A 24874-nucleotide genomic window follows, 5' to 3' on the forward strand; every position below is an offset into this window, starting at 1 on the left:
TATCTTAATGGTCAGGCTGTATGTCCACACTACTTGAGCCTTTGTCAAGCATCACGAGATCAAGTTTACATTGATCTCTATCAAATCTTTTTATCTTAAGTGATTTTGATTAAATAAAGTTATTTGATTCGACTGATCTTTGATTATCAAATAGCATATCATCCTCCATCTTGACTCTAGCCAGACAATACTGGTTGGATCACCCTCGATCTTTGTTGAGTCACCTATATCCGAGTCTAATCTTGATCAAATAAAGTCATCATGACCAAACTGATCTGAACCATTGAATATGACTATCCATCAATCCTATTTTTAATAATTATTCATAATCTTTTTAATTATTAGACTCAATTTTATATAGGGGTGTAGTCATCTTGATATGAAGATATCTAGTAGTAGAATATTGTAATATAATTAATTAATTAAAGATTTTGAAAAAAATTTTGGAATTATCTAGATTTGGTGGAGAACATGTGAGGTAAGTAATATTTTATTTTTTTAGATTTATTAGTTAATTATAAAATATTTTTTATATTGAATGATTCATGATTTATGAATTTAATGCATAGTATTTTGAATTATCGAATTTGCTCTTTCTGATAAGTTAAATGATTTATTATCAAACATACTGAATTTAATATACATTATCCAATTGATTTCATGTCTCTTGATTCATGAACCTTTTGATTTGTAATACGAATATGTTTTTGAAAAAGATATTTTAATTTGAGATAGACTTTGACCCATTGCCAACTCTATTTTTTGTATTCTACCAGTGAAGGTTATACGCTAGTATTATGACACTCTAGTAATGAAGGTTGTGCACAGGTACTTCAATACTTGCTAGTGGGGGTTGTACATTGATGTTTTGATACCTTACTAGTGGGAGTTGCACGCTAGTGTTTGATATCCTACCATTGGGGGTTAAGTTATGGCACTTTGATTGAGTTTATAGCCATCAATATTAACATGATATTTTGAAAGAGATTGATTTATGAACAAAAATAGATTATGAAAAGACTGAATTCAGATTGAGTTTATTTCGATTAGTATTGTATACTTTGAATTGATGCACCTTTCATGCTTATTTTTAGTATATTCCTATTGTTAAATTTATTTTGCTAAAATATTTATTACTTACTGAGCTGTCTAACTCATTATTTATATTTTACTATATTTTTAGATTCAGAGAACTAACTTGAATAGGATATTCATTATGAGATAGTGAATTAGAAGTAGAATTTGATATCTTTATTTTAGATTATAATTGATAAAAATTGATACAAAATTATGAATTATTATTTTATAAGATATTTGATTTAGTTATTTAAATTAAGTTTGAATATTAATTTATTGATTATTTGTTTCACTGTTGCTTTATGATATTGTAAAGAGATGCCTTACAAAGTTGTGAAGAAAGTTCTCTATAAATATGTGATGGTTGCCATGACCCCTAGCTCTGGATTTTGGATCAGAGGTATGATAATTTATATAGTATTAGAGCATAAGTGGATAATTTATAATACATAGAACCAGATATAAGACAAGTATAGATGGATAGACATAAGGAACATTTAAGTAATAATTTATGTAGATTGTGGTATAATTTAGAAACTTAAATTTGACACAAGTATATGGATGGATTTAAATTATAATGTGCAATAGAAGCATAATGATCTTTTTTTTTTCTTAAGCTGATTAGAACAATGAATCGATTTAAAAGACATTATGATAAAAGACTCAGTCACCAAATTAGAGGATGACTATGACTTGTAAATTTTGAAGATTTGGTAAGAAAAATTAAGGACAAAATTTCTTTTTAGGAGAGGAGAATGTGATATCCCAATCCAAAACAATTGGGCTTGGTCCACTTGATTGGTCGAACTAGCTCAAAACAACCCAAAGAGGAGGTGCACAACATTTAAAGCATCAAAAAAAAATAGCAATGGAGAAGACTCTTGATGGGAGTCTTCTTCCTCCTAAAATTAGTGGAGCTCAAATATAAGAGGACTCGGACTCCTTTGTTTTACTGATTTAAAGGGATCAAGTCCGCTATGAAACCACCATTGTAGGCCACCTTGCATCATCGAAGAAGTCCTCTTTTTCTTCTTCACTTTGCCATGTCCTTTTACCATGCTCACCAAAAATCATGGTTGGAGAGCTCATCGAAGCCTAAGGTAAGCCTTGGCCATCTTTCCTCTCTCTCTTCCCCTTCTCTCCATTGATTTGGGTGATGCCACCAACTGTTAGTTTCGCTTGAAAATTAAGAAAAGAAAATCCTCTATTTTTCTAAACCCTCCCTTCTTTTTTCTGACCATGGTCACCATTAGTGCTCATCACCAAAGCCCCGACCTCTTTCCTCTGGCCTGTGCCGGAGCCCTAGCTATCGACGAGCAGGTTGATACCCAAAAATAGTAGAGAAAGAGCCTTAGTTGAGCCCTATTTTGGCTTGGTTTCTACCTCTCCTTATCGGTCGCCATCATCGGCCATGTCACTGCATGTCACCGGACATTTGGCTGTGACAGCCACAACTGTCTTTAGCAAAAGGGCCTAATATTCAGAAAAAGGGAAATCCTTTGTTTCACCAAGAGAGAAAGAGGAAGAAGAAGTAAAAAGAAAAAATAAGAAAAAAAAGAAAAGAAGAAAAAAGAAAAGAAAAGAAAATAAGAAGAGATAGTTTCTCTCTTCCCTCGCTCCTCTGTCTTCCTTACTTTCTCTCTCTAGATTCTCTTAGAATTATTTTGCTTCACTTTCTCTTCCTAGTTTCTTTCTCTCAATTTTTTTCTTTATATTATTCTCTCTATACATGATTTGTCTCCTCTAGGATTGTTGGACTTAACAAAATAATCTTCTCAATAATTTTGATCAGTCCTAGTGAACGAGTCCTAATCCATGGCCGCCAAGCAGTATGTCAGCACCCATCCTGGCTAGATTTGATACTGCTAGATTTAGTCATCCATGACTTTTATTGAAGCATCTATCCAATCATGATTTGTTGAAATCATCTTGGTTAGATCGATCGAGATATCAAGCAATGTCTCCTGATCAGTCCTATTCCATCTTATTAATTTCTCTCTTCTCTGATATTCTCTTCTATTTGATTAATGAATTCAGTGAAGAGTCCGAGCCCTATTCCTTTGAATCCGAATTGATCTAATAGAGAGACTTCAAACTATCTTATTAGTTAGGCAGCACGTCCCCACTACTTGAGCCTTTGTTAAGTATCACAAGATTATGTTTTCATTGTTCTCTATCAAATTCTTTTATCTTAAGTGATTTTGATTAAATGAAGTTTTTTGATTTGACTGATCACGACCATTAGATGGCATATTGTCCTCCATCTTGATGCTTGCCAGACACTACTGATTTGATCACCCATGATCTTTGTTGAATCATCCATATCCTAGTTTGATCTTAATCGAATAAAGTTATCTTGACTGAACTGGTTTAGACCATTGGAAATGACCATCATCAATCCTATTTTTATTAATTATTCATACGCTGTCTAATTATTGGACTCAATATTATATAGGGGTGTAGTTATCTTGACAAGAAGATGTCCATAGGGATACTGTGATATGATCTATTAATTAAAATTTTTAAAAAAAATTTCTAAAATTATTTGGATTTGATGAAGAATATATGAGGTAAGTAATGTTTTACTTTATTTAGATTTATCGATGAATTATAAAATAATTTTTGTATTAAATTAATGATGATTTATAAATTTGATACATAGTATTTTGAGTTGTTGAATATGCCCTTTTCCAAAATATTAAATGATTTATTATCGAACATATTGAATTTAATATGGATTGTTCGATTGATTTTCATGTCCCATAGTTTATGAACCTTTCAATTTGAAATATCAATTATGTTTTTGAAAAAGGTGTTTTGATTTGATATGGACTTTGACTCGATGCCAGACTTGCTTTTGATATCCTACCATGGGGTTTGTACACTGGTATTTTGATACCCTGGCAGTGAATGTTGTATGTTGTTATTTCAATATCCTACCAGTAGGGTTGTATACTAGTACTTTGATATCCTACCATTGGGGGTTAAGGAGTGACACTTTGATTAAGTTCATGGCTATCAAGGTGAATGTGATATTTAAAAAAAAATGATTTATAAATGAAATGGAGTTTAAAAAGACTGAATTCATAATGATCTTACTTTGATTGGTGATGTATATTTTGAATTGATGTATCTTGCATACTTATTTTTAGTATATTATTATTTTTTAATTTATCTAGTCAAAGTATTAATTGCTTACTAAGCTATCTAGCTATTACTCTATATTTTACTCTTTTTTTAGATTCAGAGGACTAGCTGAACTTCGGATTCATTATGGAAGAGTGAATTAGAAGTAGAATTCAATATGTTTATTTTAGATTAGGATTTATTGAAATTGATGTAAAACTATGAAATATTATTTAGTAAGTCATTTGATTTAGTTATATAAATTAAGTTTGAATATTAATTTTTTGATTATTTATTTTATGTCTTACATGCTTGTAGGAAGATTTCTCCATCAATATGCAGTGGTTGCCATGATCCCTAGCTCATGATTTTAGATCAAAATCATGACAATTTATATGGTATTAGAGCATAAGTAAAAAATTATGGTACAAAGAATCAGACATGAGACTTGTGTGATGGATGGACAGTAGGGATATTTGGGTGATAAGTTATGTTGATTATGATAATTTAGAAACTAGATTTAACACAAGTATATAGATGGATTTAAAGTAGAGTGCACAGTGAAAGCATAGTGATCTATTTTTCTTTCTTAAGCTAATCAAAATAATGAATTGATTTGAAAGATATTATGATGAAAGACTCAATCATGAAATTGGAGAATGGCTATTACTTGAGGAAGAAATAAACCTAAATTTTGAAGACCTAGAAAGAAAATTTTTGATGATGAAATTTTTTTTATAAGGGGAGAATGTGATATCCCAACCCAGAACAACCAAGCCTAGTCCGCTTGATTGGTCTGGCTAGCTCAAAACAACCCAAAGAGGAAGTGCATGACATTTAAAGCATCAGGAAAAAAATTAGTGATGTAGAAGACATCGAGAGTCTTCTTCCTCCCAAAATCAATGGGGAAGTTCGAATCTGAGAGGACTTAGACTCTACTCTTCTAGCTATTTAAAGAGATCAAGTCTCCTGTGAAACCACCACCACCGGCCACCTTCCATCATTGAAGATGCCCACTTTTTTATCTTGAGTTTATTGTTGTTAGATGTATGATTTAAAAAGTTAATTGTTGGCTGATACATTGTATTAATTTTAGAATATATTTTTATACTTAATTTATTAAAATTAATAAAATAGATAATTATTTTCATTCTAGAGTAATGTGTCCTAGAATCGTCCAAGAAGTTAATGATCAATGATACATATTCTCAAAATTGAGAATTTGAGATATGTGTTATTATAGATTAACTTCTAAATTACTTTCGATCATTGAATCATTATAGAGACAGTAACTGATCCATCAAGGTCGTTGCATGGATTGCTTCTTTTTGGGTAGACAGATTTTGAGTCTACAGTATAGGGACACTGGAGTGAGAGTGCAGGTAGTTATTAGAGAATAACAGTACTGAATATGATTAAGAATGAAAAGTCACTTGGATGTCTACTCCCTCATCAATGACTTCTCGATGCTATAGTTGTATGAGTAGTTCTTTGATTTGTAGTGCCTCGACTGCTTATGGTGGAGTTGCTGTAGTTTGATAATACATAAATATGGTTTCTAACCATTTGGAGCCTTACGGTGTTTGTTGGCTAGAGTAAATTCGCTGTAGGAGTAGGTGTATACTTATAAGAGATCTATCGATTTTAGTAGTTGAGGAGTAGTCCTATACAATCTAAGAGGTTGAGTCTTTAAGTCTGTGACTACAACAGCGTGATAAGTTTTCATGGAATTCATAATTGGACTCAAGTTAATTAAATCTTGTATATGATGAATGCTTAGGATTTGACGAGTTTTCATGATCTGCATCCTGTCAGAACTCTCGATAGAAGAACTGGATCACACAATAACTATATCTAGGGGTTTATCTTTCTATTTTATTGAGTTACCACTACATGCTGCTAGATATCACTGATTAATTGTGAGAACTCACTAGAATCATTTTCGGATCAACGATCATTGTTGGAGAGAGTTAGAATTGTTCCAGTCCATCGAAAAAGTTTCGACGATACTATAATGGAGATCATAGTATGTCTCACTACCAAACAGAATAGAACTTGAAGAGTCACACATAAAAGGAGCATGACTTGATCAATAGCTTGAATTATAATCAAATTATCAATTGGATTGATGGTTTGAATTAAGAAACTGGTAATTATATAAGGGTTACATGTTTAGTAACTGCTAATTGTTAGCCAAGAGATTTAATTGCAAGTATTGCAATATAATTGGGCTTAATTAAATTATGGTTCAAGTTTTAATTAATTTAAATCAAATTTAATTTAATTAGATTTGACTTAATTGAGGCTAATTGGATTTAATTATCTCAGTTAGATTTGGATTTCAATCCTGATTAGATTAGGTTTGACGGTCTTTTCGAATTTGATTTGAATTGGGCTCGAATTGGATTCGAATTGAATCTAATTTGAAACTAAATCAAAAAGGATTTCAAGAACCCTTAAATCTCTAGGATTCTCACTATTTTGGCTGACCATATGGAGAGAGGGGATGCAATAAATCATGCCCCTTCTCTTGGCATGTGTGAAGAGGAGAGGAGGCGCAAGTTGGAGCCTCCCCTTGATTCTTGGACTCTTTCCTTGATAAGGATTGATCCCAACTTAAATTTAAATTTGATTTAAGTTAGTTAGGATTGATTCTTGTCAGGTTAGGGTATGGGAGTTTGTTTTGTGCGACAAAATAAAAGGAGAAAGGGGGTGTGCGTGAGAAACAATCAATCCGAATTTCAGCCTTGCCGCAAATCCCATCTCCATGCCCCTTCTCATCCCTTCTCCATCTCAATGCCCCACTTCTTCTTAGATCTGATCTGATAGAGAGAGAGAGTCTAGAGAGAGAAGAAGAGAAGAGAAAAGAATTTTTTCATCTCTTCTTGGTGTTCTGTTCAGATCCTGTCAGATGATCAACATGAAGGGTTCATGCTGCAGTCCTCATCTTCGAGATCTAGAAGAAGAATCAAGATTCAAGTTAAGGAGTGAGGCCTGTAAGGTGCTAGTACTTTGATGGCCTCGATACTTCGATCAGATTATCTTCGTGTAGATACAGTAGAGGCCGGATGCTTGCATGGCTCTGATAGAAACCCAAACATCCGTCGGATCCGATCCGAGTAAAAAGAAAGAATAGCAATTAAGGTAATCATTCTTCTTCTTTGATTTTATTTTCAGATTTAAAATATATATTTTATAGCATGTTTAAAATAATTCATAGGTGATTTTAGGATTAGATCCAAGCATGCTTTAGATTAAAATAGTTTGTCTTATCTTTCCGCTGCATAATTTTATAAGATGAAAAATCTGCATGCTAATCACCTAGAACTCCAACAGTTGTGTCCTTTCACTGTGCTTGTTAGAGATTGGGGTTGATGAGCTCGTTGGAGCCCAATTTAGGTCCTATCCTTCTGTTCTCTCTCTCTCTCTTCCCCTTCTCTTCATAGCGTTAGGTGATGCCATCGACCACTAGTTTCACTAAAAAACCAAGAAAAGAAAATTGCCTATTTTTCTGATCCCTCTCTCCCTTTTTTCAACCATGTCTATTTTCAATGCTCATCACCAAAGCCATGACCTCTTTCCTCTAGCCTCGATCTATCAGAGTCCTAGAGTAGGTTAGTACTTGAGAATAATGGAGAAAAGGACCTTTTGGCCTCCATCATGTGCCATGTCACGCCTATTGTTGGACATCTGGCTATGCCAAGACAGCTGCCATTAGTAGGAGGACCAAATATTCTGGGAAAGAGTGAAACAAAGGAAGTCCCCTATTTCATTAAGAGAGAAAGAGAAGAACGAAGCAAAAAGAAAAGAGAAGAAAAAAAAAAGGAACAAAAAATAAAAGAAAAGAAAAGAAAAAGAAGAAGAAGAGAGAGTTCTCTCTCTTCCCTCTCTCTTCTCTCTTCCTTACTTTTTCTCTCTAGCTTCTCTCTAGAATTATTTCTCTCCACTTTCTCCCTCCAAAAAGTCCACTTTCTCTTCCTAATCTCTCTGTAGAACTCCCTTTTTTCAACCATGTCTATTTTCAATGCTCATCACCAAAGCCATGACCTCTTTCCTCTAGCCTCGATCTATCAGAATCCTAGCCACTGGTGAGCAGGTTAGTACTTGAGAATAATGGAGAAAAGGACCTTTTGGCCTCCATCGTGTGCCATGTCACCACCTATTGTTGGACATCTGGCTATGCCAGCGACAGCTGCCATTAGTAGGAGGACCAAATATTTGGGAAAGAGTGAAACAAAGGAAGTCCCCTATTTCATTAAAGAGAAAGAGAAAGAACGAAGCAAAAAGAAAAGAGAAGAAAAAAAAGAAAGGAACAAAAAATAAAAGAAAAGAAAAGAAAAAGAAGAAGAAGAGAGAGTTCTCTCTCTTCCCTCTCTCTTCTCTCTTCCTTACTTTTTCTCTCTAGCTTCTCTCTAGAATTATTTTTCTCCACTTTCTCCCTCCAAAAAGTCCACTTCTCTTCCTAATCTCTTGTAGAATTTTTTTCCTAGATTGTTTCTCTCTCTGTATGAGTTTTCTCTCTCTAGGATTGTTGGACTCAGCAAAATAATCTTCTCAATAATTTTGATTGACCCTAGTGAATAAATTCTGGTGCATAGTTGTCAAGCAACGTGCCGGCACCTACTCTAGCCAGATTGGGTACTACTAAATTTAACCATCTATAATTTTTATTAAATCATCATTTAATCATGATTTGATGGAATTACTTTGGTCGGATCAATTGAGATGCCAGACTGTGTCCCTGATCAGCTTTGTTCCATCTTATTAATTTCTCTCTTCCTTGACATTCTCTCCCTACTTGGTTTATGAATTCAGTGAAGAGTCTAAGCCCTTTTGCTTTGAATCTGAATGACTCAATAGAGAGACTTCGAACTATCCTACTGATCATATATCATGTCCTCATTACTTGAGCCTAGTCTTGCATCATGAGATCTAGTTTTCATTAGTCTTTATTGAGTCCTTATATCTTAAGTGATCTTATTAAATGAAGTTATTCAGTTTGACTGATCTCTAAATGTCGGATGGTATATCGCCCTTCATCTTGACTCTTATCGGACATTACTAGTTTAACTAGCCTCGATCTTTGTTGAATCACCTATATCCTAGTCCGATCTTGATCAAATAAAGTTATCATAATCGGACCAATCTGGACTGTTGGATAGACTACCATCAATTCTATCTTTTTTAACTATCCATATGCTTTCTAATTATTAGACTCAATTTTATATAGGGATGTAACTGTCTCGATAAGAAGGTGTCCAATAGTGGTGATACTATGATATGATCTATTAATTAAAGATTTTGAAAAGAAATTTTGAAATTATTTGGATTTAATGGAAAACATACGAAGTAAGTAATGTTTCACTTTTCTAGATTTATTGATAAATTAAAAAAAATATTTTTTATATTGAATTATTCATAATTTATGAATTTGATATTAAATAGTATTTTGAATTATCAAATATGTCTTTTTTTGAAATATTAAATAATTTATTATTGAACGCATTGAATTTGATATAGATTATCCAATTGATTTTGATGTTCATGCATGATTTATGAACCTTTCGATTTGGAATATGAAATATATTTTTTAAGAAAGATATTTTAATTTGAGATGGACTTTGACTCGCAGCCAGACCTATATTCAATAGTCTGTCAGTAGAGATTGTGTGCTGGTATTTTGATACCCTGTCAATTAATGAGGTTATGTGCTGGTACTTTAATATCTTATCAATGGAGTTTATACATTGATATTTTGATACTCTACCTGTGGAGATTGTGCACTGATATTTCGATATCCTGTCTTTAGGGGTTAAGTATTGTTACTTTAATTAAGTTAATGACTGTCGAGATGAGCTTTATATTTTGAAAGAAATTGATTTATGAATGAAAATAGATTTTGAAAAGACTAAATTTGAATTGATTCTATTTTGATTAGTACTGCATATGTTGAACTGATGCACCTTGCATATTTATTTTTAGTATATTATTATTACTAAATTTATCTAGCCAAAATGTTTATTGCTTACTAGGCTATCTAGCTCATTACTCTATATTTTACTAGTTTTTTCAGATTTAGAGGACCAGTTTGACTCGAAAATTCAATATGGAGAGCAAATTAGAAGTAGAATTTGATATTATTATTTTAGATTAAGATTTATTGAAGATGATGTGCAAAACTATGGAATGTTATTTTATAAGATATTTGATATAGTTATTTAAATTAAGTTTGAATATTGTTAGTTTATTGATTATTTACTCCGCTGTTGCTTTGTGATACCGGGAAGAGGGTATTTTTTATTTTATTTTATTTTATTTTGTGTGGTCCATTTGTTTGTTCCTATTTTGCCTGAAGGAATCAAGGGTCCATTGGTTTTCTACAAAAGCCTTCAGGTGGACAGTCCGCCTGGACAACTTTTTCAAATTGCCAACAGAGTAACCACTCGTAGCACATTAGCACTGCGTTCTTCAACATATGAGCAGATGCTGCGTACAAGCACGTTTCTACATGGATAATGAATGGCACAGGTCATTGCAAGATTTAGAGATCCATTGGAGTAGTCCAAGCTGTCGGTTCAATACATTTCTTGTGTGGTTTAATGTGGTTTGGCATCCGTGACATGCACACACATTGTTTAACTCCCGTTAGATGCTTTTGTGACTTGATCCAAGCTAGAGATCGATGTAATGCATAGCTATCCTCATATCTCTTAAACAGAAGCAGATATATCACAACTGAAGTATTGAGCAACAAAAAAGATGTTCATGTGGAACTTTTCCAGCTGGTCTATTGTTTAATGGAAGCAATGAGCCTTGCTAATGGGGCTGGTGGTGGCAATTGTCATAAATTTGGTGCTGCATGGAATCACACGTTAGCTAGAATCTTGACATGAATGCATGCAGGTTTGGTTGTGGTTTAGATCAAGCAGGCATATGCCAAAACAGTAGTGCAATTCAAATGTAGTATGCTGATGCATCCCACAAGCTCTTGTAGTGCTACTCGTACCCATGCCTACAACTACAGCCACGATCCTAAACAATAATGGATGAAATGAAAGAGATGGAAATATATATATATTCAACATATAGCCTGACTATATTCTTGAAGAGTGCTGAAAAAAATGATGCTTTAATAGCTATCAAATAAAAAAATAACCATAGATTCCTTGCCTCGAGTAATAACAATAGCTCATATTGGTGAGTATGTGGAGTGACAAATGAAGATATGGCCTAATTATCAACATGATAACCTGTAAACATAAATTAACAATTGCATGATCACACAAATACAGATTGTAATTAACCAAGTTTTGCACATACAACAAGTCAGCAATTGCATAGGCTGACCAACCATGAAGCTTAAGGGCCCAATTGCAAGCGGCACTTAAAGACTGATGTCGTTGGAGATTTTGAAAGAATGTGACAGTCAAGAGGCTGGAACCTTGCAGCTGTAAACTAACTCCATGACAAGGTCCTTGCCTGAAGATCCAATTGGCGCCTGGATTATATCTGATGATAGAGTTTGGAACCACATATGGGCTACATTTTGCAGGGTCATTACTGACTCACTCTTTGACCCTGGCACATGATCTCCACCTATTACAAGAGAGTTCAGTCAATCAGACAAGCAACATTTACACACTAAGCACAATTGGATTGTAGATCAGTCAAAAGTACATATATGTATGCTCCAAATTGGGCATCTATAGAAGATCAAATCTTTTGCTTTACAAGTATGATGTACTATGCTACTTTTTCTGTGGAAGCTAAGAGCAAGAAACTTAAAACTGCACCTTTTCACAAACATCACACTGTTATCATACAAAATGATGCAAGGTTTGTGCATACAATTTCATATATGGTTTTTCACATTTCATTTTCAGTTTCTAATAAAGAAAGTCAAGATACACTGTAAACATCTCATAACGATGGGAATACATTGACAGAATAAGGTTATAATTATAAGCGTGTCAAACTAAATGAAACCTGAGGGCACAAATATAAATATTAAGTCATGAAGAACGGTTGTGATTTAAGAACAAGTATTGAATCAAAGAGTTTCTTGGAAGCATGATTACGGATTACAGTTCAGAATGATTAGTGATGACTTTAGTGTTGCCATGCACTCATAGATGAATCTAATGAAAATGTAGGGAAGCATGATTCAGATTTCTAAAATTGAATATACTGAAGCTAGATTCCAGTTTTGCTGATGTTATTAAGGAACTAAGAGCTAAATCAGATATTTAATTTGGTTTTGGATATACTTAAATAAAAATAAACATGAAAGAAGAAAAGAACAGAAGAGAGAATAATGAAGTAAAATGCTAATTAAGAGAAAGATACAAACAAGAACGCAGGTTATTATTTAATAAGGTTAAGCTCATGCTAAAAGTAACGCAAGGTACAACAGGTGAACAAAGCTTTGAAAGAAATAAAGAAAGGAACACTGAATGTTAGTAGAGAAAATGGAAGGACAACTAAAATTAAGGACGGTAAGTGAAATTCAAGTATTTTAATAACATGTATATTGAACACAGATACATATTATATATTTACTTCTTGAAAACCATTCATTCAGAACTTCATTACGTGTAGGCATTTTTAAGCTTTCCGGGGTTGAGCATATTTAAATCTTTTCTTCAATTTTTGATATGACATAGAAATATATTTAATTTAAGAATTTGAAATGTTACATTTACTTCGTCTAAAATATGTACTTCTTCCGAAACATATTGGATTAAATTGTTTTTCAGTAATCTTTTGAAGTACCATAACAAGGGCTATTTAGAGGCCCTAGGCCATCAAGTTTTATATTTATTATGTATCCCCTCTTTGAACTGAAGGAAAAGAATGAAAAAAATATTAAGTGGTAATATAGCGTATATACTCGAATAAGTAAATAGATCACTATGATATGATGGCAAACAACAAAATAAATATTGAAGTATATATGGTTAGGTTTGTTCAGTTTTGGCAGAAATTATGCAAAACAATCAGGCCTCGATAAAAATTCAAAATTAAGGACAAGTTTCAGTTAGGTCTCGATGAAAGTATATTGGATCTAAAACTTAAATCCTTGCAGCAGAGTATCTAACAGTGATGAGTTTTCATTTGGTCATTCATTGCAAGAGTTTGTACATAAGGTGTAGAAGTCATTGAGGTCCACTCCTTAGATTGACTGCCATTTTATTTTTAAGCTCTCATGATCGAAAATTCTTTATGTGGATGATTTTGATGACAATTTTATGCTTAATCCATAGCATATTCATATGTGTATAAAGAACAGGGATTGTTGTGTACATATGCCTTTCTATGTGCAAAGCACATTCTTAACTTTGTTCAGGGACTAAATATAAATGCTGTGTATGAACTAAACATAAAATAGTAGTCAAATGGATCTGGTGTTAAGATCTATACATTGTTGTTGAACTCAGAATGATGTGTCATTTAAACTGTGTGTAATGTTGGTTACAGATTGACTGAAAATTATTTTCTTTAGTTTTATAGGGACCTTTGTTGAACACTTTAACTACCTGCAATAGTAGATTGTTGTCACATCTCAACTTCTCAATCATTGGATTGGGTCCAATTATCACTACTAGCTTGGATGGAATCTCACTAAAGCCCAACTGAAGCCCTGGAACGTCCTTCATTTGTTGTAAATTGACAATATAGAAGGATTTGAAGCTCTCCTAGAAACAATGATGTGAAGTCCTCTAGGATTGCTGGTGTATATTGCCTACAAGCAATCTTTGTAGTTCGTTGTTCTCTTTCCAGCCATTATTATGCCTCAACCACTTGCAGAAGGGTCTACTAGACCTTCTAAATCTTTTCTGGACTGTATTTTGGAGCTTCTTTGGTCTCCTCAAAGGATTTGGTGATCAGTATCATGAAAGTTAGCACAAATTAGCCTGACCTAACTAGGTCTTTGTTGAAACTTTACCTTTGGCATTTGAATCCTCCAATTTGCTATCTTTAGCCTTACAGGTCATATTTTACATCATTTCCATCATCAACTGTTAGTTTTGTTTGCTCTTTTCTGTTCCATCTCTTTGCCTCTTTAGAGTATGGCAAATGAACAACATGATGAGTATTTCTTTCAATTTTCTCTAAATCCAATGGGAGCAATTTATAGCCCAAAATTATGTCCATCCAGCATTTTGTTGCTGCTTTTTAACTTGTTTATGGTGTCCGTGATGTGTGCACCTTTGCTAGCATACTATTGCATCAATTTTTCTCTATTCCCCAACCAGTAGCAAAAAATGGTCCTGATATTTTCTAGAGTACCTTTCCTACAAATTTTATGGAAATTTTGTCTTGATTTTTGTCCAAACCCAAGTAAGGCTCACTTTGTCCATAATTCCTGTTGTGACCAGAGCTACTCTGATACCGATTGTTGTTGCGGTATCACTTGCTCTGGTACCACCTCTTGGGAAGATCCTCATACGGAATACGGATCTTCTAAGTCCAGGATCGGATCCCAAGTCCAGGATCGGTACATCGGTAACGATGTTGATACAACAGAAAGAAAGAAGAAATAAAATAAGAAATACAATCAAATATATGGAATAAGTCAAGGCTTACCTCTACGGGACATGCAAGCTTCACAATGAGAAAAGAAAAAAATTATAAGAGAAGATCACACCTTCAACCCTCGTACATCAATCTCTCTCCCTCAATAAAAAGTACTTCCTCCCATAAAGCTCTCTCTCTAGAAGACCCCCTGAAGCGACCACTGTCCGCTATCTGATAGTCTGCCCAAAACCTCCTACTCCTGCTCTCTGCTGGCATCTCTTTAGGGTCTGCTGCTATGTTAGCCGAACTTCCTCTGTCTCAGCTGCTACCTGCTCCTGCTCTGTGCTGACGTCTCTTCAGGGTCTGTTGCTGTATCTGCCAAACTCTCTCTGCGTCTACTGAATTCCCTCTGGTCTGCCGACTGCCACACCAAAGCTCTCTGCTCCATAGTGCCTTTTAAAGACCTCAAATCGAGTCCAGATCGGAGACAAGACTCCAATTAAAACTCAAATTAGCCTCCAGACTGTCTGATCACAACCACGAGCACCTGTAGCCACCCGATCGCACGCTGCATGCTTTTCGATGCAAAACAAACCCCTGGATGCTTGTAGACCCCGTGAAAGTGCCCATGAGCCACTAATGGTCCATGCGGGGTGCATGGACCACGTCACATGCTCATGGACAGCACTATAAGGCACGTAGACCGAATATCTGGGGCATGGACCGTCGGTCCATGGTGCTCCACGTGAAGGGGGTGCGCACTGGGCTGCACTCGCTTGGGCCTCCCGCACACTATGGGCCGCGTGCACTAGTGCGAGTTTGCTGGGCCGCGCCCAACTATGGCCGTGGCCTGCTATAGGCTCCTCCTGTGGGCCTTCTTCGCGTGGACTTCTTTCCTGGACTTTTTCTTGCTATGGTTTCACCTATGGGCTCCTTGTGGGTCGAATTCGAGGTATTTTTCTTAACAATTCTCTATCTCGACTCAATATTCGGCCTCCACCTAATCTTAAGAGCTTTCTGAATGATCTCGCCTCACCCCCATGCCCTGGGGCATACATCTACTGATCATGAATGGGCAAATATGGGAGTCGAGTCAGGCTGCTCGATTCTATCTTCATCATGTGCTATGCTTCATCTAACTTGAGGCTTGCTCGGAATAGTCTTCTACGGTAATAGAAACTTCATCTTGCGACATCGTTTGTCATCCTTTCGAGTCTCAAATCTCGTGTCCGATCCACCTGCATTTGGATCTCCACCTCATATTGGGCTCCCAATGGCTTCTGAAGCTCCACATCGCACTGAGCTCCCAGTCAAGAGGTAATGTCCTCCATACTTTCTTCCTCTCATGACAATCCTACTGTTGCCCTTTAGGATTCCTCCATTAGCTCTCCACTTGTAGCTGATCGAATCCAGTCTGCTTAGTGAGATCAGATTCCTTCTGAAATTGGGTATATATCAGATCTCATCCAATTTTCTGACTATTCCATCATGCACCTTCATGCTGACGGTCGGTGCCCTCAATCGTACGGTTCGATCCATCTGATAAGTGAATAGTATCCTCACTGCTCTTCAAAGAGTCAAATAGCTCCTCTCCGCAATAGACATGATGCGAATATGTAGAATCCATAATCTACTAGGGGGAAGAAGTAGATACTTCGTCTGACACCAGAAGAACATCATTGCTATTTTCTGTATCGCTACTTGCCATCGCCACAGTAGGCTTCGTCTGATCTCTGAGTTGCGGGCAATCTCTGACACGATATCCAATTTATCGCATCGTAACATCTGATCTTGCTCAAGTTTCTTATCTTGGACTTGGACTGCTCACCTCACGATCTTCTATCGCTCCATCTTTTGCCACCATCATCTCCAAATACCATCATAGCAGAGTCGCTACTTGAACTCGAGGCTCGATTCTTCCATCTGAGAATCTTATTCTGGAGTAGAGCAGAAGTTACCTCTTCCATCTTGATAGTGCTCTTTTTCATAAAAAGAGCAGTCACTAAAGATTCAAAAGAAGAGGAAAGCGATGAAAGTAAACCAATGCTCTGTTCTTCTCTTCAACTTTCTTGTCAATACTGAGAAGGTCGGTGAAGATCTTCTGAATGTTACTGAGATGCTCTTGCACGCTCTGTCCCTCAATCATCTGCAACTGGTAGAACTACTTTCAGAGAAAGAGAGCATTGGTGAGTGACTTTGTCATGTATATCTCCTCAAGCTTCGACCATATTACCATCGAAAAAATCTCTCCAAGTACATAGATCACCACGTCATTCGTTAGGTACAAATAGATCATACTCACTGTCTGCATCTGAGCCACCTTCAACACTATACCTCCATGATAGTTGACTTTTTCTCACACAAGAAAATATCAATCAATCCTTGTTGGATGAGTACATCCTTCATCCTCACTTGTCATAAGGAGAAATTGCTTTTTCCATCAAATTTATTAATGTCCACCTGGAGCCTGTCTTCTCTATCTTCTTCGATCTGGATCAACACCACCGCAATCTGGTGCTTTCTTACGATCTAGCTCTATTGGTAACCGAACTCTGATACCAATTATTATGACCAAAGCTGCTCTGATACCAATTATTGTCATGGTATCACTTGCTCTGGTACCACCTCTTAGGAGGATCCCTCGTGCGGAATATGGATCTCTCAAGTTCAGGATCGGTTTCCCAAGTTCAGGATCTGTATGTCGGTGATGATATCGATACAACAGAAAGAAAGAGAAAATAAAATAAGAAATACAATCAAATACATAGATTAAGCCAAGACTTACCTCTACAGGGCATGCAAGCTTCATTATAAAAAAAAAATTTACAAGAGGAGATCACACTCTCAACCCTTATACACAATTCCTCTCTCTCAACAAGAAGCACTCTCTCTCACAAAGCTCTCTCTAGGAGACCCCCTGAAGTGACGCTATTTGCTGTCTGACAATCTATCCGAAACCTCCTGCTCCTGCTCTCTACCGACATCTCTTCAGAATCTACTGCTGTGTCTGTCGAACTCTCTCTATCTTGGTTGCTACCTCTGGTCTGCCACTACCACACCAAAGCCCTCTCTCCATAGTGCCTTTTAAAGGCCTCAAAGTGAGTCCAGATCGGAGATAAGACTCCAATTAAAACTCAAATTAGTCTTCAGGCTGTCTGATCACAAGCACAAGCACCTGCAGCCATCCAATCATGTGCCACATGCTTTTCGACACAAAACAAACTCCTGGATACCTGTAGACCCCATGAAAGTGCCCACGAGCCACTAACGGTCCATGCAGGGCATGTAGACCACATCACCTACGTGGACCACATCACGTGCTCATGGACAGCGCCATAAGGTGCATAGACCTAATATCTGGGGTGTGGATGCATCAAGCGGTTTGTGGACCACCGGTTCATGGTGCTCCATGTGAAGGGGGTGCGCGCTGGGCCTCCGTGCATTATGGGCCATGCGTGCTAGGGTGCGTCTGCTGGACCGTACCTAGCTGCGGCTGTGGCCTGTTGCAGGCTCCTCCTGTGTGCCTTCTTCACATGAGCTCCTTTTTTGGACTTTTTCTTATTTGGTTTTACTTGTGGGCTCCTTGTGGGTCGAATTCAAGGTATTTTTCTCAACAATTCCTAGGTAAGATTGTTTTCTGATCATTAACTCAGAAGGTTCCTTCGCACCTTGGAAAGGAAAGGTCCATTTTTGAATCATGATGCATGATTCCTTAATTTGCCCATCAATTTTTGTTGGTTATTGCAAATCCCCTTGCTAGTCAGATAATCTTTTGTTCACTGGCATATTTGCATCCAAGACTTAGAAATGGGTCCAGGGCATTTCAAACTTTTAGGGATTTGATTAAGTTTTCTCTAGGCTAGATCTGGTCTAAGTGCTTTTTATAGGCATCTCCATTTGCCTTCCAATATCACCACATTCAATGTCCTTCACATATTGCTCCAATATTATGTTTTTTATTACAAACATATTCTTTTCTTTATGTGTGTTAATCTTGATATGTGAAATGCAGATAGATGGTTGTGATTAAGAGATATAGATAGATAGATAGATAAATAGATAGATAGAGAGAGAGAGAGAGAGATGACCAATCCATACCACCCCGCACTAGGTGTAGCATACTGTTCTAGAATTGAATCCCACATTGAATATTTGTATATCAAACCAAACTCCATATTGATTGCACTGAAAAGTCAATCCTTGGGTGATTGGGGTTCAGGAACTTTCTAGCTTAATTTGTGATGATTTAAAAGATTTATGTAGCAACTACTTCTAAAATTTTAGGCTTCTACACTAGCTTCTAATATAAAGATTGTGTAGTTAAGTTGTGTTGGGAATCTAAGAAAGAAAAATAAGAAGTCCAATGCATGAGGCTTCCAAGATTGAAGAGCTTTGGGAGGGTTAAGTATACATAGCCTAAACCCTATATGTGGAGAAGTAATTTCCATATTTCAAACATATGACACCTATATCTCAATGGAGCAACCTTATCATTGCATAGCGGCCTGTGCTATTAAATTCTTGATTTGTGCATGTGAGGAAATCATGGAACATCCAACCAAACATATGGTGGATGCTCTAAACTCTTTATGTGTTGTAAAGATCTTTCGATGAGTCTAATGTTATCAGTCAATAATGTTGATGGTCAATTTATCATCTTTGCCCTTGCTTTTTTCTTTGGCCCTTGGTCCAACTTCATGGGCAAGCATTCTTTTACCATTTAAATGTGTACTAGTTTTGTAATTGACACCTTATCTCTACCTGCTTTCCAAATTTGCTATTAGCTTCCACCACTTGCTCTCTCAATTTTTCTGCTCCATCAAGATCCAACTACACTTCAGTGACATCCAATATTTGGTGATTGTTGATTGTAGATGATCACCAATTAGTATTGCTTGCCTTAGTAGCATTATGGTGTCTAGCTTCTAATGCTGAAAAATATCAAAAAAACATAGCTTTTGGCAAAGCATACTCTCTAATAAATATCAGGTCTAGCAAGCATTATTAGTGGAGGGTGGTAATGATAATTAACAAAAGCTTGCATTGGACAAGTAAACAACTTGCTTTTCTTCATTTTACCCTTGTGTTTCAATAATGCTATCATATCAATTTTCTAATATACCCTTACAAGCAAGGATTGCTTAACCATGCCAAACTATCAGTTCAAGATTTTTTTTTTTTTATAAATTTTAAAATTTTGAATTGAAGTTGGTGGATCTTTGCCGACTTCAGTTTAAAATTGTAAAATTAAAAAAAAAAAAGCCAAAAACACCCTTAATATGGTATGGTATAGATCCAGGCATACCATGTGAGTCACTGAGTGGCATAAGTTTCTATACTAGCTCTAGGAACCTTGCTTGCAAGTACGCTTCTGCAGAGTATAGAGTTCTACTTCTTTGATGAATAAATTAGGAAGCTATCTTTAGTTGTCGCTTATGTTGATTGACACTCCATTTCATAAAAGTAGTCAAGGGGAGGCAATTAGTAGAAACTATATTTTTAAGATGCTCCAAAAAGTTGGGTGGATATTAATACAATCACACCTTCTGGAATCCACTTTTGGATTTCAATGTTACATGCCAAGTTGGTTAAAACATTTGAGTTTGCAAGAAGTCATCATTTCAAGTCCCACACATGTTTGTATTTTGATCTACTTTTGTTTCTTTCAGATGTATGACTATGATGCATAAAAAATCCTTTTGTCTATACATCTATTTTAAGTATCAATTAATTTGTATTTTCTTTGTAAGTGCACCAGCATCCGGATTGTTTATAGGAGACATGAAGAAATAAAGATAACTTCAAAAGCTCTTATTAGTTTATCTCTCTATATTTTCTCCTTTTATCATTTTAATACATTGCCTAGTTATTATCCTAACAATCTGGATCTTAAGAGGGGCAAGCTAGGGATAGATCTAACTTCAGGCAATTTTTGCACTAATTGGCTACCCTAGGACTTGTATCCATGTCATTTTTTTGTTAGAAGCCTTTTATCATTGCACCAAGTAATGACCCTCCTCTATTTTTGGTAAAAGGTAAGATCATCAACCGTTTAGTTTATCTATAGACAACTGGATATGAATCATCTTCCTCATTTAGTTTGTAATTAGTAAATGAATCAATACCACACACCACTTTTTTCTTGACTTTCCTCTTTTTTTAATTTTTCTTGGACTAGGACTTGGCATAGTGGCAAGGTTGCTTCATTAACCTAATATGAAAATAACCTCTCTACATATGGAAGTAAGGCCATCTAGCACTCCCCAAACCGTATAGTGGCAGAAGCCTCATGCATCGGGATGCACATTTTTGGGGTGATCTGTAATAAGGGCCACCAAATAAGGTATGCTTGATCTAGTAGGAAAAATAACAATCAATCACCTCCTAGAACATGATTGCTTAAGCATATAGAAATTGCGACTCCCATTCTACCACTAGGTCAATGGAGAAGATAGACAGGTGGCAACAACTATCAAGCATGGAGGATACAAATAACTCATCAGGTTTACCAACCTATATCTTGCTCTTTGACTTCCAAACTTTATTGTTAGCATTAAAATTGTACTAATTCTTTTATCTAACTACATTTGTAGTTTGAGAGTTCATGCCTCAATTAAATCCTACCATCAACTGCTCTCCTTTTTTTCCCTCATAGTAGTACGTAGCATCATAGCACACTTTCGACTTAGTTGTCACAACGTCATGTTGTCATTGTTTTGACTAACCAAATATGTTGGTACATTGTTCTCATATTTCTTTCCTCAATGTTAATTTGTCATTAGCGTCATCAAGAGCTCATTTATTGAAGTCTACATTGATCTCTTTATCACTTTTTCCAATTCATACATGCTACTATATCTGCTGTAGCAAGATGTCAATAAACAAGAAATCAAAGAGATAAAGAATAATGCAAACACACAGGATTTATGTGAAAAACCTTTAAATCAAGAGAAACACTACTGGTGGAGAAGGACAAAGATTTTCACTATCTTGAATCATGGAGATTTTAGAGTACAAGAGAAAAAAAAATCTTAAAAAAGTATTCACTCCTCCAAGACAACATATCTCACCAAAACAGGTGCATCAAGATATAATCAGAATTAGATTGAGAAAGGCCCTTATTATCTCTGTGGCCAGTGCTAATCTAAATACAAGACATCTCTACAATATCATTTTTTTTAGATCATCTCATGTTGGTCAACTATACAATTTCTCGAATTGCCAGTGTCCCAGCAAACTCCTATGGTGACCCATCTTGAGTTTAAGGGATAGCAACAATGGGGGAGGTTATTCATCATCTCATAATTGCTTTTTCATCTTCCTCGAGACTCCTCAAAATGGGGAATTTATCTACAAAGTTAGCTTATGTTTGTTTGTATGATTCTAAATACCTCAACTTTTAATTAGAATTTGGGAAAAGACTAGAACCAGAGGAGAAAATTCTTTAGAACATAGAGATGGGAAGAGAGACCTATAGAAAAATATGAAATGAGTCAAATTCACAAACCAGTCACTGACAGGAGTAATCATCATATATAAACCTAACTATGCTTGATGCGCCCAACATTATAGCCAAAAATAACAACATGGTTAGGGTGTTATTATTAGAAAAGGAGCTTTTCAAGAGAGGAGATGGCATTAACTTTCCATGTCATGGCATTTCTTGAACATTTGAATCTACACCAGAAGCCACTAGAGACTTTGCGATTAGATATGTAGGAGTAAAAGCCAAAAATTTGAATTTATAAACTTCTCAGACACATATAATTACAATCCCGCTAGCTATTGTACATTATCCATGATTTCAAAAGTATGAGTAATAGTGGGAAAGACAAGATTGGTGCTTATGATATGGATTCCACATATGGCATAGTGAGACCCATGGGTCCTTCAAGAATGTTTTTTGCATCTACTTTGTGTTCTTTTGATGTATTTGTAATTGGCTATATAGAATTCTATTATGATGGAAGACATTTCTTTCATACTTATTATGATTTTATTCTATTATTTTGATTTGTTGATAATATTTATATATAATAGGTTCATTCTCGCCAATTATTTTTAGATTTAATCATGATAAGTAGTTTTTCTAATGTGTCAAATATGTGGTTCAAATAGTTGACCCAGTGTTCTAAAATTGTTGACTCAATCCAACTATTTTGTTCAACCATGTCACTGATTCATAATTTGACTGTAGGTCAATTTCTTGAGAGAATAAGTTGTGAGATCATCTCAAAACCTAGCTGTATTCTTCCATCTCTTTATCATCAACATTGGCCATTTTCTGATCAATATATTGTCTCAATGTACTCTGGCAACAAATCAAGTTTTAGAGATTGAATAATTGTTGTGGGATAAGCTCTTAGAGTTTGAGATAGCTGCATCACTAGTTCACAGTTCGGCTATGGTCAACTGCTAGAAAGGATAAGCTAGAGATTCCTCTTTTTGAAAACTATCTACTTTACTCAATCTCTTCCTTAGTAGGAACAACCTTTTCCATTGTTCATGGCTTGACAAAGCTCTAACAACAAAGTAAGGTTTGATGATGATTAATTCTTTATAAGCTCTCAAGTTTTGAGGGTTGAAGGTTTCCATATATTAGGTTTTCCTTTGTCCTCACCTCCATGGCCTCAACAAAGTAATAAAAGGGATAAGGAAGTGAAAAAAAAGCTTGATAGCTAATTGTGTTGCTTAACTTTCCCTCACTCTCGATTTGGTCCCCTTCTATGGCCTTGATTTGGTTTGTGATAACAGGAATGGTGATAGTATGGGAAAATTCAGTGCAGGGGTAAAATGATAATTTTAAAATTTTTTCAAAATTATGATTTTACAGTGAAAAAATATTAATTAATATAATTAATTAACATGAATTTTTCCTACACTAGGATCTAAATATGATATATAGCATGCATGCATTTAAATTTAAAATTCGAATTTAAATAATAAACACTTTATTGTAATGTGTTCAGAACACAATACCTTTGTGCAGGTAGTAGATCGCTGCAATCTGATCCCCGTCGGGAGAGTCTGATCGTCGCGACATAGCCACACAGCATGTCTGGCCTCTGCGGATCGTCCACATGAAGCTTCCGATCTGATCGACTCCTCACGAGTGCTAGTTCGTTGTAGAGCCCTTTTGACGGCCAATGCTGATCGAACTCCTTCGATCGATGTCTGTCGATTCTTCGGATACTCTGGATCATCAACAAACATACTTGAGAGAATGTTGAAGATCTTCCTGAGATTTTGTGGGCTCACGACACTCGTAGCTCACTTTCTCACTTCCCGAACCCCAGACTAAAACTCTAGGAAACTCACCAGAAATCTTGCACCCACTTTTCTTTCTTTTCTTTCTTTTTTTCTTGGAAAGATATGGACTTCCTTCTCACGCACAAGACTTCTCACGCCCCAGAATTTTACTCCAAAAATCTTCTTCTTGCACGCCCCCACTCTTCTCCTCCTTTTATAACAACGTCAAAAGTCTTATCCAAAAGAAAGGATAAAGATGTGTAATTGCACATTTGAATTCAAATCAAATTTTGAATTCAAATGGACACCAACTCATCCCTTATCCATTAAAGGTGTGAGGCATGGCTTAAATTGTGCATGGAGTGATTTCATGAGAAATCATTTCTCATGTAATAAATGGGGCGTAAAAAAAGAGATAAGGTGCAAAGATTGATTGCCCATTCAAATTCAAACTTTATTTTGAATTTGAATGGCCAACCAATCATCCTTATCCATTCATTTGGCACATTAAAGTGGGGCGTGGAGAGGGCTTGGCATGAGAAAATAATTCATGAGAAGTTCCTTCTCATGAATTCAAATGGGTGCAATGAAAGTGAGGTGGCGCATGGAGATTGGGTCAAGGTGGTTTCATTATTTAAACCAACCTAATTGAACCAAATAAGTTAGGTCCAATTTAAACCCAACTTAATTAGGCTTAATTAGGCTCAACAAAATTCTAATCAAATCAGGAATTGATTAAGCCCAACTCCTGATCAAATCAGGGACCAAACAATCTCGACGATTAGGTCAACTCTTAACCTAATCGGGTCAAACCCAACTGAATCCAATTCAATTGGACTTGATCCAAAAATAATTACTCAATCAAATTGAGTTAATTAGTGATCAAATCATTAATTAAACCTCT

The sequence above is a fragment of the Elaeis guineensis genome, chromosome 3 (assembly GCF_000442705.2).
Source record: "Elaeis guineensis isolate ETL-2024a chromosome 3, EG11, whole genome shotgun sequence".
Classification (NCBI taxonomy): domain Eukaryota; kingdom Viridiplantae; phylum Streptophyta; class Magnoliopsida; order Arecales; family Arecaceae; genus Elaeis; species Elaeis guineensis.